Below are 19737 nucleotides of genomic sequence, written 5' to 3'. Positions count from 1 at the left end.
AGGTGGGTGGAGTGGACACCCACGTGTTGGACAGTGTTGTGAGGTGAGTGGAGTGGACACCCACGTGTTGGACAGTGTTGTGAGGTGGGTGGAGTGGACACCCACGTGTTGGACAGTGTTGTGAGGTGGGTGGAGTGGACACCCACGTGTTGGACAGTGTTGTGAGGTGGGTGGAGTGGACACCCACGTGTTGGACAGTGTTGTGAGGTGGGTGGAGTGGACACCCACGTGTTGGACAGTGTTGTGAGGTGGGTGGAGTGGACACCCTCGTGTTGGACAGTGATGTGAGGTGGGTGGAGTGGACACCCTCGTGTTGGACAGTGATGTGAGGTGGGTGGAGTGGACACCCACGTGTTGGACAGTGTTGTGAGGTGGGTGGAGTGGACACCCACGTGTTGGACAGTGTTGTGAGGTGGGTGGAGTGGACACCCTCGTGTTGGACAGTGTTGTGAGGTGGGTGGAGTGGACACCCTCGTGTTGGACAGTGTTGTGAGGTGGGTGGAGTGGACACCCACGTGTTGGACAGTGTTGTGAGGTGGGTGGAGTGGACACCCTCGTGTTGGTCAGTGTTGTGAGGTGGGTGGAGTGGACACCCACGTGTTGGACAGTGTTGTGAGGTGGGTGGAGTGGACACCCTCGTGTTGGACAGTGTTGTGAGGTGGGTGGAGTGGACACCCTCGTGTTGGACAGTGTTGTGAGGTGGGTGGAGTGGACACCCTCGTGTTGGACAGTGTTGTGAGGTGGGTGGAGTGGACACCCACGTGTTGGACAGTGTTGTGAGGTGGGTGGAGTGGACACCCTCGTGTTGCACAGTGTTGTGTGGTGGGTGGAGTGGACACCCTCGTGTTGGACAGTGTTGTGAGGTGGGTGGAGTGGACACCCACGTGTTGGACAGTGTTGTGAGGTGGGTGGAGTGGACACCCACGTGTTGGACAGTGTTGTGAGGTGGGTGGAGTGGACACCCACGTGTTGGACAGTGTTGTGAGGTGGGTGGAGTGGACACCCTCGTGTTGGACAGTGTTGTGAGGTGGGTGGAGTGGACACCCCCGTGTTGGACAGTGTTGTGAGGTGGGTGGAGTGAACACCCACGTGTTGGACAGTGTTGTGAGGTGGGTGGAGTGAACACCCACGTGTTGGACAGTGTTGTGAGGTGGGTGGAGTGGACACCCACGTGTTGGACAGTGTTGTGAGGTGGGTGGCGTGGACACCCACGTGTTGGACAGTGTTGTGAGGTGGGTGGAGTGGACACCCACGTGTTGGACAGTGTTGTGAGGTGGGTGGAGTGGACACCCACGTGTTGGACAGTGTTGTGAGGTGGGTGGAGTGGACACCCCCGTGTTGGACAGTGTTGTGAGGTGGGTGGCGTGGACACCCCCGTGTTGGTCAGTGTTGTGAGGTGGGTGGCGTGGACACCCACGTGTTGGACAGTGTTGTGAGGTGGGTGGCGTCTGGTGGGCCAGACATTTCACCGTGACTGGACCTCCTGTATGACCCGGAGCCGTCATCGCCTATGATGGAAAGATGTGTTAATTTAAAATAAAAAATAATTAACCGCTGAATTTAAAAATGTGTGAGTCATTACTTTAATAAGAATGTGAGAATATTAGCCAGGCCAACTGGGAGAAGTGCTCCCTGTGAGCTGGGAGAAGTGCTCCCTGTGAGCTGGGAGAAGTGCTCTCAGTGAGCTGGGAGAAGTGCTCCCAGTGAGCTGGGAGAAGTGCTCCCAGTGAGCTGGGAGAAGTGCTCCCAGTGAGCTGGGAGAAGTGCTCCCAGTGAGCTGGGAGAAGTGCTCCCAGTGAGCTGGGAGAAGTGCTCCGAGTGAGCTGGGAGAAGTGCTCCCAGTGAGCTGGGAGAAGTGCTCCCAGTGAGCTGGGAGAAGTGCTCCCAGTGAGCTGGGAGAAGTGCTCCCACGTGAGCTGGGAGAAGTGCTCCCTGTGAGGTGGGAGAAGTGCTCCCAGTGAGGTGGGAGAAGTGCTCCCAGTGAGGTGGGAGAAGTGCTCCCATGTGAGCTGGGAGAAGTGCTCCCATGTGAGCTGGGAGAAGTGCTCCCACGTGAGCTGGGAGAAGTGCTCCCTGTGAGGTGGGAGAAGTGCTCCCAGTGAGGTGGGAGAAGTGCTCCCAGTGAGGTGGGAGAAGTGCTCCCATGTGAGCTGGGAGAAGTGCTCCCATGTGAGCTGGGAGAAGTGCTCCCAGTGAGCTGGGAGAAGTGCTCCCACGTGAGCTGGGAGAAGTGCTCCCTGTGAGGTGGGAGAAGTGCTCCCAGTGAGGTGGGAGAAGTGCTCCCAGTGAGGTGGGAGAAGTGCTCCCATGTGAGCTGGGAGAAGTGCTCCCATGTGAGCTGGGAGAAGTGCTCCCAGTGAGCTGGGAGAAGTGCTCCCAGTGAGCTGGGAGAAGTGCTCCCAGTGAGCTGGGAGAAGTGCTCCCAGTGAGGTGGGAGAAGTGCTCCCAGTGAGGTGGGGCACAACACCCCGCACGCCTCCACCCTCCGCCCTCAGGACGGGTCCCTCTGGTGACAAGTGCTGTAGTTACTGCTTCTTGATCACACGAGCCAATGGGGCCACACGCCAGACCAGTCTGGTCCTCAGACCAGTCTGGTCCTCAGACCACCAGGAATGCAACATGCTGTTGTTGTTGATTAAGGTTCAGCCACTGGGAACAAAACGCTCCAAGCAGCACGGGCTATGGTGAGCCCGTAGTAGACTTCTCTCAGGCGCAAATAACTGGTTTAAATGCTTGTCACTACAGTATAGAAGGTCACACGTCAGTCACACGCCGTCACCCTTAACTAGGGCGTGACACACCCGTCAAAGTTCGCTCGCTCTATAAAGAGCCTCAGTGATGAGCTCCTCCACAATCTCTGACAATCACTTGCCAGTGTAAGACACAGTGTGTCTTACTCACACAGTGTGTGAGTATTGGATCCTTTGTCCAGTATTAGTGTTGAGACTGTTCACGAGTCCTGAAGGTAGAGGCCACACTGGTCTCTGTGGTTGACCAACCCGTTCTCCCAGCAGCACGTCACATTCGTGACGTATACTTTACCTAAGACAAAAAATTGTTGGAATTAGAAAATGGGAGCGACTCGAGAAATTGACATGTAATGCTCCGTTTTCTGTCCGTGGGTCCTCTGGTTGGTTAGGATAAGACCCTTTAGTACGTCAGTTTCTTGACGTTGGGAACGCTGGCGAGAACGGGCTGGGTTGAGTGTTGTCAGGGAACACCGGCCGGAAGCTGAGGTCCGTATAAGGTACATGGTATAAGGTTACAACCTGGAGTTCTACTGACACACACGAGGGTTTCCTGAGGGTTCTGTTGAACCCGGACCAGGATCTTAACACAATCACCCCCCCCCCCATGCACTCTGGCTCTGTCATCCAGGACTGTTCTCCCTCTGACGCCCGCACTCTCAATAGTCAGACAGTTATCACAGAGAGTAGCGTCATTACTCGCTGTGAGAGAGGAGAGTCAGAGGTAGAACACAGAGAGTAGCGTCATTACTCTCTGTGAGAGAGGAGAGTCAGAGGTAGAACACAGAGAGTAGCGTCATTACTCTCTGTGAGAGAGGAGAGTCAGAGGTACAACAAGTCCTAAATGACAGAGCCAGAGTGCAAGGGGGGCGGGGGGAATGTGTGGAAATCCTGTTCCAGCTTCAGTGGAAGCCTCAGGAAACCCTCGTGTGTTCAGTAGAACTCCAGGTTGCAATCCTAATACCATGTCTTGGTCTAGTGGCTAGAAGCGTGTGCCTGGGAACACCCACCGCACAGGTTCGAACTCTCATCAATGCTCCTACGGATTTTCTCATTGATGCAGTCAAGATAGTGTGATTACTCTCTGCGTAATAATAATAATAATAATAAAAGCAGACTAATGACAATTTAAATTAATATGGATTTCTGCCACAAAATAATTCAGCAGGTTGTGTCTGCCACGTTGGTTGGTGGTTAATGGTGTTGTTGTGGGAGGATGAACTACGTCACTCTTACTGGACCAGCAACGTCTCCCACAGTGACCCTGGGAGTAGTACACCAGACGTCACCAGCTGGACCAACAACTCCCACAGTGACCCTGGGAGCACCAGCCATCACCAGCTGGACCACCAACGTCTCCCACAGTGACCCTGGGAGTAGTACACCAGCTGGACCAACAACTCCCACAGTGACCCTGGGAGCACCAGCCATCACCAGCTGGACCACCAACGTCTCCCACAGTGACCCTGGGAGTAGTACACCAGCTGGACCAACAACTCCCACAGTGACCCTGGGAGTAGTACACCAGACGTCACCAGCTGGACCAACAACTCCTCCCACAGTGATCCTGGGAGCACCAGCCATCACCAGCTGAACCAACAACTCCTCCCACAGTGATCCTGGGAGCACCAGCCATCACCAGCTGAACCAACAACTCCTCCCACAGTGATCCTGGGAGCACCAGTCATCACCAGCTGAACCAACAACTCCTCCCACAGTGACCCTGGGAGTAGTACACCAGCCATCACCAGCTGGACCAACAACTCCTCCCACAGTGATCCTGGGAGCACCAGCCATCACCAGCTGAACCAACAACTCCTCCCACAGTGACCCTGGGAGTAGTACACCAGCTGTCACCAGCTGGACGGTTCCTATAAGTTGGAGACTTCTGGCCAAGATTAAATCACTTGGTCCATCTATCTTTTCGAATTCAGCCTACCTTACCAATCCCCACCCCGTCCTCGTCTCATGTCAGGGACACTACACCTCCAACCAGTTTACCTCCGGCCAGAGGAGGAGGAGCAGGTCAGGATGTTCTCGTCCTGCTTTTTGACACAGGCCTAGGCCTAAGTGTTAATCTTTAGTGCGCCAAATAGGACAGCTGCAGCGGCACCAAGTCAACGCCCCTCCTGCCAACTGTGGTAGGCCGTGGATGTGTGGATTGTCCAGAAATCAAAGCGGTAGTTACTTATGTGGCGAGATTCACGATCACTGAGGGGAGCAGTGTGTGGAGGAGGGGTCACCAGCTACTACCTGGCTGCCCCAGGCACCACTCGTGTGTAAAATAGTCCTTGTGCCCTCCTTACCACAAGGTCGCGGTTTGTGTGCGCGACTGTCGTGTCTACTTGAGAGACCGGCAGGACACCTATATACTGTATAGTGCCCCTACACTACATGTGAGAACTGCGACCATAGTTCCTTGAAAGTGTCTATATGTGTATGTGTGTGCAGGGTAGAGCACAGTGTTGAAGGCATACCACCCAAGAACACACATGAAATGAGCCGCAGCAAATAGATGAAGCGTATGACGACGAGAAGTTGATCGAGACAACAAGAGAACATGGCTAGTGTACCCGGAGACCATAACGACCCACCTCGCTGCATGGGCTCCCCTCCCCACCCGAGGCCCTCCGGTGTGGGTCCCCACCTGGAGCCCTCCGGGGCAGCAGATGATGATAATGATGCTGGCTTCCAACTAGTCCAACACAGAGGAAGCGTGAGGCGGGACAAGCGACAGGGTGGGCAGCAGCCGCAACAGCCGCAACAACAACAACGACGACGACAAGACGAAGATAGTGAGTGGCACACCCTAATCTTTCCTGCAATGGGATTGACAGCAGCAGATAAGTACAGATGGATTATTGAGGCCACCCGCGCTGGAGTATCGCATAGAGAGCAGGTGTGTAGGTGGCAATGTCAGTGCCCGGGTGCAGGGGCACAGTGCCCTGCAGTACTTCACAGAGACCAGTCTCGAGTATCAAAGTAAGGATGTTAAACTGTTAGAAGCAAACCCACAGACAAGACAAACTAAAATTATAATCAAGAATTACAGTATTCATGTTGACGTGGAATTTCTCAAGGACTTTAAAGAGATTGTTTGGGCCAAGCGCAACACTGGACCAGGGGGACTGCCCAAAAATCAAGCAATCGCTCTGTGGAAGGGAGACCTGCCCCAAGTCATTAAACTGCCAGGCATGAGGGAGTGCAAAGTGGAGAGGTTATTGGGAGCCCATCCATATGTGGCAACTGTCAACGTGGGATCACAGAACGTGGCAGTGTGATCGCCCAATTAGGTGTGGGTGTTGCAGTGGCTCTCACGACACCAAGCAGTGTCTGGCTAAGTTTGCACCGGGTGGGGGGTGGCGGGGTAATGCCTAAATGTGTCAACTGCAAGCAGCCCCATCATGCTTGGAACAGCGCGAGGCCTACTTGGCGGGGCTCGAGAACACCGACTCAAACCGCAGGTGGACCAGTGAACAGGAGCAGGAATGCCTCCGTGAACGTACCACAGCAAGCCAGGGTCCAGTTCATGAACCAGACCAAGACCCACCCCAGGGTCCAGCTCTCAGAAGACCGACAACAGTCTGGGGTAGTGATCAACCAGTGAACAGGGGGACCCAGGGTGGGGAGGGCAATCAGGTATGGGCCGTGGGCAGGAGCGATGTAGCCAGCCACCACCCCTCCCCCATCGCTGAGGCCTTCCCACCTCTTCTTCTTCCAGGGAACCCACCCACCCACACCTCAATCTCTACCCACGGGTTTACACCAACCCCCAAACCCATACCAATGAATGAAACCCCTCCACTGTCTCCCATCTGCTTCCCCCTCAATGCACTCCTGACCCCCAGGAGGTCATCACTCCGGTTTGTGTCAAAGCAATATTAGACCGTATGATACTAACTCATCCAGTCGTCCTCCAAATATTGCAAAAGCAAACGGAACTTGAGAAAGCCCTCTGTCAGATTAAGACGACTCGACTCGGGAACAAATCAACATCCTGCAACAGCAGAGTCCATCAAGTGGAGGTCCTGCAAGTCAGAGCCTGGTACAAGATGACAACACATGCTGCCGAGGTCCGTCAGCAGACACAACAAGGACACCAGCACGTTAGTATACACAATAACACTAGTGCACACAGTAACACCAGTACACACAGTAACACCAAACATCATAGAATACACGATAACTCATGTGAACATAATAATTACACACATAGTGCAGCTGACGACAAACAACCTCAAAATGGATAATCACAACGAAGAACATTTCACTATACTACAATGTAACTGCAATGGAGTTCGCAATAGAATTAATGACATCATACAGTATGTCCATGAACACCAAACTAACGTCATAGTGCTACAGGAGACGCTGTTGTTGTTGTTGTTGTTGATTTAGGGGCGACGACCATCGTGGGATCGGATGCGCCCCGGCGTACCCGTTAAGGGTGAACCCGTTAAGGGTGATTGGCGTCACTCGCAAAACGAGTGACGCCAATCACTAGAAACTAATATGCCATACGGCAAATAAACGCACAGACAGGCAGATGATTGGGGAGCCCCAGGAGTCCCTCAGGGTGACAAGCACTGGCCCTGCCCCACCCGAGAACACCAGGTAGCAAAACCTAAACTCGGCCCCCAACCAAAACGCAAAAGTCATCTAGTGTCCTCCGGCAGAGCAGAAGCCAGCCGCCCACCACGGCTGAGGGCACACCAGGAGCCCACCAAAACCCACCAACCCCCGGCACCCGTCGGTCAAGCCGGCCCCCGAAAACCGTCACCCCGCCGGGAGAACCAGCCAGTACACGTAAAAAAAAATCTATCAACAATCCTGTGACCCAAGGCAATGTGCGCGCCAGGCGTCGTACAGTCGGACCGTTGAATGCGGATGCCAAACGGCAGTAGCAAAGCCAAAACGCGAAAACAAGACGTGATCAGGCGGCTCCCAGGTGGTGGTGGTGTCCAGACGTCCATTTGGCTTCAAGGTTGAACCAGGAGTCCACAGGAGACGCTGGTAGGTGATGACTTCAACCCAAGATTCAGCGGTTATAGCAAGTTCTCCCTGCCCGCTGGGGAAAGAAAACGGGATCTCATCACTTTTGTAAACAACAACATTCCTGCAGAGATTATTGATGATCTCCACATGGGGGATGAGTATGAATCACTGGGAGTAACCCTTTACTTAAACAATAATTCCCTACATATAATCAACCTATATGTGCCACTGAGTAAACTTGACCTTGACACCTCCTGAATTTGTTAATGAAGAACCTACCCTGCTGGTCGGTGACCTTAATGCCAAGCACCCACACTTTGATGCCAACTGTCATCAGCCCAATGTCAATGGACGGAAACTGTCACGTCATGTCAGGGGAAGTGAAAACCTTAGCGTCCTGGGTGATGAACAGTCAACTCACCTCAGAGGAGGAAGATTAGACTATGCTCTCCTGCTGAATGCACAGGACACGGATGCCAGTACACACATTGTGCACAGTTTATGTAGTGACCACTGGGCACTGATTACCACCGTCGACATGAGCAAGAGAAGGAAAGAGACAAATAAAAGAAAAAGGTTATCACTTGGACCAGATATGAGGCCGCACCTCAGAAACAGGATGAGTGACTGGTTCACGGAATACCAAATCCCAGAAGACATTGACACATTTGTTGATGACCTTAATCACCAAATTGAGAGCTGTCTTAGAGTTCCACGCCGTACGACTGGACGAAGTAACCCTCAGAGGAAGAAAATAAAATGGTATGAGAACGATTACATAAAGATGCTTAATGCAAATGTAAGAGACATGAGTAGAGAGTACCGGAGACATCCCACTGAAAGTAACCAAGAGTTGTTAAAACTGTGTGTCAAGTAGCCAGGGAAGAGAAGATTAGAGAGCGAGAAAGACAATGGCTTGAGTTCACTAGCTCTATTGGACGGGAAACATCTGCAAGACAAGTGTGGGCAAAAATTCAGATAGCTAAAGGGGGGGGGGGGCAGAGCCCAGCCTGTGGCTCACAAAGACTCCCAGGGTAAAGCTGAAGAACCAATTCACAAGTGGAGTGATGCAGCATCCTCCTCCTCCCTCCCTGCAGAAATCAGCAAGGAACAGCTCCTGCGACATGATGACAGAAGAATTAGGATAACAAGAGCATTGTCTAGTGAGGACGAGTATGGGGAACCAATCACAGCCCAGAAAGTAAGGGGCGCTATGAAAAAGGGTAAAATTACTGCACTTGGTGAAGATGGCATCACTTACGATATACTTAATGAACTGTGTGAAGTGTCTGGGAATCCACTACTCCACCTGTTTAACAAGTCATTCCTAAGTGGAGTGTTGCCCACACACTGGAAACACGCAATAATTGTCCTCATACCGAAACCCAATGACCCTGGCAATTACAGACCTATCAGTCTCGTGTCATGCACTTGCAAGATGCTTGAAATGATCATCCTAAACCGACTGCTGCACAAAATAGGCAGGTTAGGGGAGGGGGTCAATGGATTTGTTAAAGGACGGAGCACAGCAAACTGCATAGTTAATTACTTTGCTAATGACACGCCTAGGTACTCTGTATTTGTTTACATCAAAGGAGCCTTCGACAAGACACAGGGGATTGCGATCCTTCACGAGCTTGCATGCATGGTAGTCAAGGGGAGAAACATGTAATGGGTTGAAGACTACCTCACAGGAAGGAAAGCCAAGGTTTGCTTCAACAGAGCAGTCTTCAGAACAATGAATATGGAACTCGGGACCCCCCAAGGCGGAGTCTTAAGCCCTACACTATTCAATGTACTTATAAACAACATTGCAAATATTGATTTTCCGGAAGGTACACAACAAGTGGGATATGCAGATGATGTCCTAATACAAGCTCCCACCTTGGGAAAAATTAAACAGTCCATTGAACTCCTTGGAAGGAAATGTATTGAGCTCGGTTTCACTCTCTCCACAAACAAGACGAAGGCATACTCCCATCACAAGCGGAGAGCAAATGAAGAATTGCAAATTAATGGTGTAACACTTGACTGGGTTGACCACTATCGGTACCTTGGCGTCACTGTCAGCTCTAACAAGGGGAAGAATGAGGAGCTCAACTCATAGGAACATGCAAAAGTCGACTCAGGGCACTGAAAGCTATGACCTGGAATGGTCATGGAGCCTCTATTGCTGTGCTTAAAATGATGTACACAGCCTATGTGCGCTCCGTCATAGACTATGCCGCACCGATTTTGTGCACCTACTCCCAAAGCGATATAAAAAGTCTTGAAAGCATTCAAAATGAAGCCATGGCAATCATTCTTGGAGTTCCAAGAACTGCCAAAACGTCTAGTCTATGAGAGGAGATGTCCCTCCCCAGTATTAAAAGCAGAATTAAAGAGCTGAATGCTAAGCTTGCAATTACGATAGCCAGAGATCCCCATTACAATGATATTGCTAGAAAAAACTGAGTTCTGTGTTACTTTCAGGGGGAAATCACAGATCAGTCTGCTACCTCGAAGAATTTCACTTGCTTGAGCAAGCCAGTGAGCTCATGCCTGTAGAGAGGTTTTATAGTACTGTGGGTTGGTTGGTGTTGTCGTCGTTGATCCTTCTCTACGGACAACCCAACCCACAACTCGGTAGAGTGCTTACACCTCACTAGGAGATCACCCTTGGCGCTTCTGGCTCTTGGAGAGGGGCTCAGCGTCACGCGTTTAGGGGATGCGGCTCCAACACTTAGCCTCGTTGTCACGTGCACACACCCACTCGAGCCGCTGTGACTCCCCACTCTCTCCTTAGGTGATATGATCTCCTCAATCCCCCTTTGACTTACTAATATTACCTTCTACCCTGTCCACAGCAGTGGTTCTTGGTTCTTTCTCTCTCTCTCTCTCCTTCTTTACTACCTCCTGGGAAGCCTCACTAGGACAAGGGCAAACACCAGCAAATTGGGATACATTTACTGGACAAAGCACATACAAAACGGTACATACACACATATAATAATAATGAATCCTATACTCTATAATATCACAATCAGGTTGCACTCCAACACCATCAGAACTCTATTATCAGCTTATCAAGTGGTATCCTATCTCCTGGTTCACCACCTGATACTATCAACCTCCTCAAGTTGATCAAGTCTACATACACTGTTGCACCACCAGCAAGATAATATATATATATATAGAAAATCAGCATTTGAATGCAATAACATATATCAGTATAAATGTTCATTGATACACGACAATGATCAATCGATCACTCTATCAGTCCTAGAACGCCATACATCTGTAGATAATCCACCCTACGGCTGTAACTCTAAACTTCAGTGTAAAACACTCCTTGACATAAGAATGCAAACATTCACTCACCTCTCACTGCGTCTTGCACGCTAATGACAACCAAACACTATCAACTCCCTACAAGTAATCCACCAGAACTTCCACTTCCACCTCTGGAAGTTCACTACCCTAATATCCTTAGGTTCTTCCGGGCTTCACTACCAGGATCCTCTGCAGCTCCTCCAGGCTGCTACCATGAAGTTTTCTTGAGCAACTAAGGTGCTTCACCCTTCTGCTAGGTTCCTCCACAGCTCTCTTGGCTGCTACACCATGAAGTTTCCTCGTGCAACTATGGTGCTTCACCACCTCTACAGAAGCATGTGACACTCCTCTTCACTGCTTCTCCTCACAGCTCGAGGTCCTCGCCTCCACTATCTTGGAGTCTCATCAGCTACTTCATCTGCTGGCTTCGAAGTTCTCAGCAACTTCTTCCCCAAAGAACAAACCTGCAACCCATCGACATTCCAATAAAATTGTTTCCCCTTTAACACAAACAAAAATAATCACACAATATGTTTGCCTCCAATCTCTATCTGTCCTCTATATACAGTGAGAGTGGACTCCCCCGTTTTGGGCGGGTCCATACTCCACCTCGCCTGGCGGCGGTCCTCACTCGCTGGGAGGGTCTTCCTCCGTCAGGAGCCGGGCTCCCTCAGTCGTCGGTCAGAGCTCAGAGGGGACGGACGTCGCTCCGTGCTCCTCCCTCTTCACTCTCCTATTTCAGGCCTTCTGCCTTATTAAAACATGTCTAACTTATAAATAAACATTGCTACTGTCGCTGGGCACACGACCAACTACAAGCAATCACTATGAACTGGCGTATATCGGGCTTACCACAGATTATAAGGTCGAGGGCGCTTTCCCTCTGACGGCGTCTGGTCCGGGCGCTCCACACAGCCCACGAAAATGCCTCTGAGCAGCTTATTGAACTCTGCTCGTCGACCAAGACTTGACACCACAACGTTCTCAGCTCAATTCCACAGCTGGCACGTCTGCACACTTCTCTTCTCTTAGAGATATATCACTAGGGGTTCCCTTCTGACGGGAGCTCAAACGGAGCGCGGCTTCCCCCTGCGATGTCTGGCACTCAAGTGGGGTCAAGGTCCTCCGGAAGCGAGCCTCACGCCTCCAGCAAAATGTCCACATCTCCTCGCCAGTCATTTATCTGTTTTCTTCTTCATTGCCCATAATCTCAAATTGTTATACATATCCAAGCAACTATTTTACATATGGGTTATTACCTCAATATTTGCTAGACCTTCTAATCAGGTCAGGCTTGATGAATAACTCTCAAGGAGGGAGACTCGTTTCTCCTGCAGGCTGAGATCATAACAGAGGGTACCTCCCTGGGAGGATGACTCATGCAGGATTATCATCAATGAAATGGCAACGAAAAAATCCAACATGATACCACAAGAAATGAGGCACAAGTATCTAGAGGAAATTTGAAAAGAAGCCGGAGATGAACTGGATCAAATCTACACTGACGGGTCATCTAATCCTGTCAATGGCAGGGCTGGTGCAGCATACACGGTAATAAAGGATAATGCGTTCCAACGCAGAAATGAAGAAAAACGCGTATTGAGAACTATGCCTCTTCAACACATGCAGAGCTAACTGCCATTGTTATGGCGTTAAGGTTTCTTGAACGGAACACTAATGGTGAAGTGATTTGCTCTGATTCAAAAGCAACACTGCAAAGCCTAAGCAAAAATCGGGCAGAAAATCTTACAATAGTCGCTAAAATCAAGAGAGCTGTGAGAGTACTTACTAATCAGGGATGAGTTATCAATTTTCTGTGGATCTCCTCCCATGTTGGAATATGTGGGAATGAACGAGCAGATGTGCTGGCTGCTGAAGGCGCTGAAGGAGACCATATTGAATACTTTATACCCAAGACTACTACAAATTAGAGGTATTGTCAAGCAATATCACCGTGACAAGGTAACTGAGGAAAGGAGGATAGAAGCACAAACCACTGAATCTGCACGATGGTACAACATGGTTGCAGCTGGCAATCCCAATCATTATGGACGAAGAGGAGGAGGACGCGGGAGAGAGTCAGTAATAGCGAGAATCCGTCTTGGATACAAACATCCAAGGAGATACGGAATGGAAACAACAGTTGATCAGCGAAGTTGCTGAATCAGTGATGAGAGTGACGGACACCGCCTTAACCACTGTCTACGTGAATGTGAACACCTGAGAGACATTAGAAGTATGTGTAGAATAATTTACCCCACATTGTTTGAGTTAGGAAAACACTATTTGTCAAATATTGATACTGTTCTTAAAAGATTTCCCCATTTTGCACCCGCAAGATAACGTAAGCTTTTAAGGGTTGACAGATGGTAATCTTCTTGTTTGAGGAGCTGTTCACTTGAGACAGTTAAGCAAGTCCCAGCTGTGTCTGGGTACAAGTGACAGGATGAACAACCCAGCGGGTTTTCTTCCTATTGGGGAGTGTTGTACATGCTGCTATGGCGGTGTGTTCACTCACAAAATGACTGGCGCTGCCCAATAAACTCGCCCTTCGGGGCAAAATTAAAAAATTAAAAAAAATCACTGGGTCTCTTGAAGAGGTCCGCTTGGCTGACATCACTCAGGTCCTGTTGCCTGGCCGAGTCTCTCATTGGCCCGTCATCCCGGGGGTCAACACCCCCCTCTCCACAGGCCTAACATGTTGGACCTGGGTACAGCAGAGGTCACCGGCTGCCTCACTGGGGTCAATAGCAGACTCGCTGGGTCAATAGCAGACTCACTGGGTGAATAGCAGACTCGCTGGGTGAATAGCAGACTCACTGGGTCAATAGCAGACTCGCTGGGTCAATAGCAGACTCACTGGGTCAATAGCAGACTCACTGGGACAATAGCAGACTCTCTGGGTCAATAGCAGACTCACTGGGACAATAGCAGACTCACTGGGTGAATAGCAGACTCACTGGGTGAATAGCAGACTCACTGGGTGAATAGCAGACTCACTGGGTGAATAGCAGACTCACTGGGTCAATAGCAGACTCACTGGGTGAATAGCACCCTCTCTGGGTCAATAGCAGACTCGCTGAGTCAATAGCAGACTCGCTGGGTCAATAGCAGACTCACTGGGTCAATAGCAGACTCACTGGGTGAATAGCAGCCTCTCTGGGTCAATAGCAGACTCACTGGGTCAATAGCAGACTCACTGGGTCAATAGTAGACTCTCTGGGTCAATAGCAGACTCACTGGGTCAATAGTAGACTCACTGGGTCAATAGTAGACTCACTGGGTCAATAGTAGACTCACTGGGTCAATAGTAGACTCGCTGGGTCAATAGCAGACTCGCTGGGTCAATAGCAGACTCGCTGGGTCAATAGTAGACTCTCTGGGTTAATAGTAGACTCACTGGGTCAATAGCAGACTCACTAGGTCAATAGCAGACTCGCTGGGTCAATAGTAGACTCACTGGGTCAATAGTAGACTCACTGGGTCAATAGCAGACTCACTGGGTCAATAGTAGACTCTCTGCGTCAATAGCAGACTCACTGGGTCAATAGTAGACTCTCTGGGTCAATAGCAGACTCGCTGGGTCAATAGCAGACTCACTGGGTCAATAGCAAACTCACTGGGTCAATAGCAGACTCGCTGGGTCAATAGCAGACTCTCTGGGTCAATAGCAGACTCGCTGGGTCAATAGCAGACTCGCTGGGTCAATAGTAGACTCTCTGGGTCAATAGTAGACTCTCTGGGTCAATAGTAGACTCACTGGGTCAATAGCAGACTCGCTGGGTCAATAGTAGACTCTCTGGGTCAATAGTAGACTCTCTGGGTCAATAGCAGACTCACTGGGTCAATAGCAGACTCACTGGGTCAATAGCAGACTCGCTGGGTCAATAGTAGACTCACTGGGTCAATAGCAGACTCGCTGGGTCAATAGTAGACTCTCTGGGTCAATAGCAGACTCGCTGGGTCAATAGCAGACTCGCTGGGTCAATAGTAGACTCACTGGGTCAATAGTAGACTCACTGGGTCAATAGTAGACTCACTGGGTCAATAGCAGACTCGCTGGGTCAATAGCAAACTCGCTGGGTCAATAGTAGACTCTCTGGGTCAATAGTAGACTCACTGGGTCAATAGCAGACTCACTGGGTCAATAGCAGACTCGCTGGGTCAATAGTAGACTCACTGGGTCAATAGTAGACTCACTGGGTCAATAGTAGACTCACTGGGTCAATAGTAGACTCGCTGGGTCAATAGCAGACTCGCTGGGTCAATAGCAGACTCACTGGGTCAATAGTAGACTCACTGGGTCAATAGTAGACTCACGGGGTCAATAGTAGACTCGCTGGGTCAATAGCAGACTCGCTGGGTCAATAGTAGACTCTCTGGGTCAATAGCAGACTCGCTGGGTCAATAGTAGACTCTCTGGGTCAATAGCAGACTCACTGGGTCAATAGTAGACTCTCTGGGTCAATAGCAGACTCACTTGGTCAACAGCAGACTCGCTGGGTCAATAGCAGACTCACTGGGTCAATAGCAGACTCACTGGGTCAATAGTAGACTCACTGGGTCAATAGCAGACTCGCTGGGTCAATAGCAGACTTTCTGGGTCAATAGCAGACTCGCTGGGTCAATAGCAGACTCGCTGGGTCAATAGTAGACTCTCTGGGTCAATAGTAGACTCACTGGGTCAATAGCAGACTCGCTGGGTCAATAGTAGACTCTCTGGGTCAATAGTAGACTCTCTGGGTCAATAGCAGACTCACTGGGTCAATAGCAGACTCACTGGGTCAATAGCAGACTCGCTGGGTCAATAGCAGACTCGCTGGGTCAATAGCAGACTCGCTGGGTCAATAGCAGACTCTCTGGGTTAATAGCAGACTCGCTGGGTCAATAGCAGACTCGCTGGGTCAATAGTAGACTCGCTGGGTCAATAGTAGACTCTCTGGGTCAATAGTAGACTCACTGGGTCAATAACAGACTCGCTGGGTCAATAGCAGACTCTCTGGGTCAATAGCAGACTCGCTGGGTCAATAGTAGACTCGCTGGGTCAATAGTAGACTCTCTGGGTCAATAGCAGACTCTCTGGGTCAATAGCAGACTCGCTGGGTCAATAGCAGACTCGCTGGGTCAATAGCAGACTGATGGACAATTGTTTAATGGCACTGGATAATCCTTGTCTCATGTCCAATAACCACGAACACAAACGACCAAAGACTTGAGTACATCCTTAGACAGATTTAACTCTTGAATTCCCTTCACCTGGGCTGTAGGAGACTCGAACCACGGACGCCATGCGTGTGGGGCCGAGGCTCTATCAACCTTAGAAAGGTTATTTCCATGGACGTGTGGATGATAATTTAATTAGCTCTTGAAATTCTGAGACTCATTTGAGTCGATATGGAAGCTTAGAGGACACTGTTAGGTGAGCACTGTTAGGAGCATGTGGTGAGCACTGTTAGGAGCATGTGGTGAGCACTGTTAGGAGCATGTGGTGAGCACTGTTAGGAGCATGTGGTGAGCACTGTAAGGAGCATGTGGTGAGCACTGTTAGGAGCATGTGGTGAGCACTGTTAGGACCATGTGGTTAGCACTGTTAGGAGCATGTGGTGAGCACTGTTAGGAGCATGTGGTGAGCACTGTTAGGAGCATGTGGTGAGCACTGTTAGGAGTATGTGGTGAGCACAGTTAGGAGCATGTGGTGAGCACTGTTAGGAGTATGTGGTGAGCACAGTTAGGAACATGTGGTGAGCACAGTTAGGAGCATGTGGTGAGGACAGTTAGGAGCATGTGGTGAGCACTGTTAGGAGCATGTGGTGAGCACTGTAAGGAGCATGTGGTGAGCACTGTTAGGAGCATGTGGTGAGCACTGTTAGGAGCATGTGGTGAGCACTGTTAGGAGCATGTGGTGAGCACTGTTAGGAGCATTTGGTGAGCACTGTTAGGAGCATGTGGTGAGCACTGTTAGGAGCATGTGGTGAGCACAGTTAGGAGCATGTGGTGAGCACTGTTAGGAGCATGTGGTAAGCACTGTTAGGAGCATGTGGTGAGCACTGTTAGGAGCATGTGGTGAGCACTGTTAGGAGCATGTGGTGAGCACTGTAAGGTAACCAGAGTGGGGTAAGCACTGTAAGGTAACCAGAGTGGGGTAAGCACTGTAAGGTAACCAGAGTGAGGTAAGCACTGTAAGGTAACCAGAGTGGGGTAAGCACTGTAAGGTAACCAGAGTGGGGTAAGCACTGTAAGGTAACCAGAGTGGGGTAAGCACTGTAAGGTAACCAGAGTGGGGTAAGCACTGTAAGGTAACCAGAGTGAGGTAAGCACTGTAAGGTAACCAGAGTGTGGTAAGCACTGTAAGGTAACCAGAGTGTGGTAAGCACTGTAAGGTAACCAGAGTGAGGTAAGCACTGTAAGGTAACCAGAGTGAGGTAAGCACTGTAAGGTAACCAGAGTGGGGTAAGCACTGTAAGGTAACCAGAGTGGGGTAAGCACTGTAAGGTAACCAGAGTGAGGTAAGCACTGTAAGGTAACCAGAGTGGGGTAAGCACTGTAAGGTAACCAGAGTGTGGTAAGCACTGTAAGGTAACCAGAGTGAGGTAAGCACTGTAAGGTAACCAGAGTGAGGTAAGCACTGTAAGGTAACCAGAGTGGGGTAAGCACTGTAAGGTAACCAGAGTGAGGTAAGCACTGTAAGGTAACCAGAGTGAGGTAAGCACTGTAAGGTAACCAGAGTGAGGTAAGCACTGTAAGGTAACCAGAGTGGGGTAAGCACAGCCTGAGAGTTGTAGGGGGAAGCAGACCAGGGGGCGGCTGAGTGTCCCGGGGGGAGAGGCGGTAGTGGCTCTGTGAACCATCCATGGTGGAGTGTCTCTTCCCCCCCCCCTCCAGCTCTCCCCGGGATAATATCCAGGCCAGACACTCACCCTCCGACGTAAACATTAAGGGACCTCCACTCCCCCCCCCCCCCCAGCTCTCCCCGGGATAATATCCAGGCCGGACACTCACCCTCCGACGTAAACATTAAGGGACCTCCACCCCCCCCCCCCAGCTCTCCCCGGGATAATATCCAGGCCAGACACTCACCCTCCGACGGAAACATTAAGGGACCTCCACCCCCCCCCAGCTCTCCCCGGGATAATATCCAGGCCAGACACTCACCCTCCGACGTCAACATAAGGGACCTCCACTCCCCCCCCCCAGCTCTCCCCGGGATAATATCCAGGCCAGACACTCACCCTCCGACGTAAACATTAAGGGACCTCCACTCCCCCCCCCCCAGCTCTCCCCGGGATAATATCCAGGCCAGACACTCACCCTCCGACGGAAACATTAAGGGACCTCCACTCCCCCCCCCCCCCAGCTCTCCCCGGGATAATATCCAGGCCGGACACTCACCCTCCGACGTAAACATTAAGGGACCTCCACCCCCCCCCCCCCAGCTCTCCCCGGGATAATATCCAGGCCAGACACTCACCCTCCGACGTAAACATTAAGGGACCTCCACTCCCCCCCCCCCAGCTCTCCCCGGGATAATATCCAGGCCAGACACTCACCCTCCGACGTAAACATTAAGGGACCTCCACTCCCCCCCCCCCAGCTCTCCCTGGGATAATATCCAGGCCGGACACTCACCCTCCGACGTAAACATTAAGGGACCTCCACTCCCCCCCCCCCAGCTCTCCCCGGGATAATTTCCAGGCCAGACACTCACCCTCCGACGTCAACATTAAGGGACCTCCACTCCCCACCCCCCAGCTCTCCCTGGGATAATATCCAGGCCAGACACTCACCCTCCGACGTAAACATTAAGGGACCTCCACCCCCCCCCCCCAGTTCTCCCCGGGATAATATCCAGGCCAGACACTCACCCTCCGACGTAAACATTAAGGGTCCTCCACCCCCCCCCCCCCAGCTCTCCCCGGGATAATATCCAGGCCAGACACTCACCCTCCGACGTAAACATTAAGGGACCTCCACCCCCCCCCCAGCTCTCCCCGGGATAATATCCAGGCCAGACACTCACCCTCCGACGTAAACATTAAGGGACCTCCACCCCCCCCCAGCTCTCCCCGGGATAATATCCAGGCCAGACACTCACCCTCCGACGTAAACATTAAGGGACCTCCACCCCCCCCCCCCAGCTCTCCCCGGGATAATATCCAGGCCAGACACTCACCCTCCGACGTAAACATTAAGGGGACCTCCACTCCCCCCCCCCGCTCTCCCCGGGATAATATCCAGGCCAGACACTCACCCTCCGACGGAAACATTAAGAGACCTCAACCCCCCCCCAGCTCTCCCCGGGATAATATCCAGGCCAGACACTCACCCTCCGACGTCAACATTAAGGGACCTCAACCCCCCCCCCCCAGCTCTCCCTGGGATAATATCCAGGCCAGACTCTCACCCTCCGACGTCAACATTAAGGGACCTCCACCCCCCCCCCCCCAGCTCTCCCCGGGATAATATCCAGGCCAGACACTCACCCTCCGACGTCAACATTAAGGGACCTCCACCCCCCCCAGCTCTCCCTGGGATAATATCCAGGCCTGACACTCACCCTCCGACGTAAACATTAAGGGACCTCCACACCCACCCACCCCCCCAGCTCTCCCCGGGATAATATCCAGGTCAGACACTCACCCTCCGACGTCAACATTAAGGGACCTCAACCCCCCCCCCCAGCTCT

The sequence above is a fragment of the Procambarus clarkii genome, chromosome 75 (genome assembly GCF_040958095.1).
Source record: "Procambarus clarkii isolate CNS0578487 chromosome 75, FALCON_Pclarkii_2.0, whole genome shotgun sequence".
Lineage (NCBI taxonomy): Eukaryota > Metazoa > Arthropoda > Malacostraca > Decapoda > Cambaridae > Procambarus > Procambarus clarkii.
The sequence above is the reverse complement of the archived record's forward strand: the minus strand, read 5'-3'. Positions refer to the sequence as shown.